Source organism: Schistocerca piceifrons, chromosome 2 (assembly GCF_021461385.2).
Source record: "Schistocerca piceifrons isolate TAMUIC-IGC-003096 chromosome 2, iqSchPice1.1, whole genome shotgun sequence".
Lineage (NCBI taxonomy): Eukaryota > Metazoa > Arthropoda > Insecta > Orthoptera > Acrididae > Schistocerca > Schistocerca piceifrons.
Window position 1 is genome coordinate 430,863,277 of NC_060139.1, and position 1,589 is coordinate 430,864,865.

The following is a 1,589-nucleotide window of genomic DNA, read 5'->3' on the forward strand; positions in this document are numbered from 1 at the left end:
CTGGGGCAGGGAGGCGGAGTGATGGTGGGGGTCATAGACAGTGAAGTGCAACAGGTTAGATGGTGGGCAGGGGAGACGTGGGGTGGGCGAGGAATAGCAGGAAAGAAGAGAAGTAAAAAGAATGGTGTGATGGTGGAATGACGGCTGTTTGGTGCTGGAATGGGATCAGGAAAGGGGCTGGATGAGTGAGGACAGTAACTAACTTTGTTGGTCACTGTCCCTACCCATCCAGCCCCTTCCCTGTTCCCATTCCAGGACTACACAGCTGTTACTCACTGTCCTCACCCATCCAGCCCCTTCCCTGTTCCCATTCCAGCACCACACAACCATCATTCCACCATCACATCAAGTCTTTTTATTTCTCTCCTTTCTGTCTACCCCCCTACCCCCCCCCCCCCCTCCCACCGCCCCATCCTCACCTCTCCCCTGCCCTCCATCTAACCTACAGCACTTCACTGCCCACCACATCCACTATACCGTCCCTCCCTGTCCCCACTCCAGCCTCCTCCTTACCCCACCCAGTCGCCACTTCCATCATGCAGTGGTGCTGCTGCTTGCAGTGTGGTTCCAGTTGCCTGAGACTGCAGTCCTGTGAGTGAGTGAGCGTGTGTGTGTGTGTGTGTGTGTGTGTGTGTGTGTGTGTGTGTGTGTGTCTATATATATCTGTCTGTTGTCTATTTTTGATGACGGCCTTAATGGCCGAAAGCTTTATTTGTGAAAGTCTTTTTGTTGCTCCTATCTGCGACTCAGCATATCTGCTATATGATGAGCAGCAACTTTACTTTTCATAGTATCAAAAATAACTAATTTCCATTGCTTTAGAAACATTATTTGTAGGTAGGTGTGAAATTGCAAATGTAAAGATTCAGAGCTATCTGTAGTCAGTCAAAGGATTTTTTTCTGTTTGGTTATTGCTTCTTTTATCTGTGGCAATTATTATTCAATGTAAAAAGTGACAAGATATGTCACAGTTTCTCTATTAAATGCTCTACATGTCAGTGCAAAGGTCACAGTAAAGCAGTGATATACCACCTCCAATAAGACCATGCTTAGTAAGGCATTAAGCACCTTCAGGTTGTTTACGGTTTTAGTTCAGAAATATAATATTATTGTGAGTATGTAAATGCTTTTACTTACCTCCTCTTATCCTGCTCTCTTCAGGGTAAATTCAGAAAGAAAAGTAAAAACTGTATTAACTGTCTCTGCAAATACATATTTAGACTAACAATACATGTAATTATTATTAAGATGACATATTTTACACTGTGGTAAGTGAACACTGTGATTAATGTCATTGTATTTAAAAAAAAAAAAAAGTGTAATTACTTGTGCACTTTCTATGAAAAAATATGAAGTCCAAAACCAGGAAACAGTTTTAAATTTTCATTGAAGAGCTAATATAGTTCTCACTTAATGGAAAGATCTTTCTTGTAAGTAATTTTTTTTAGCATATAAAAATACTTTTTTGCAAAATTCGTGATACACCAACTAATTGTTACAGTATTTGGACATGAAAGCAATATGAGTAATATCATACATACAAATGAAACACTGAAACAAGAAATGAGTCATTGAGTCTCACATCATCT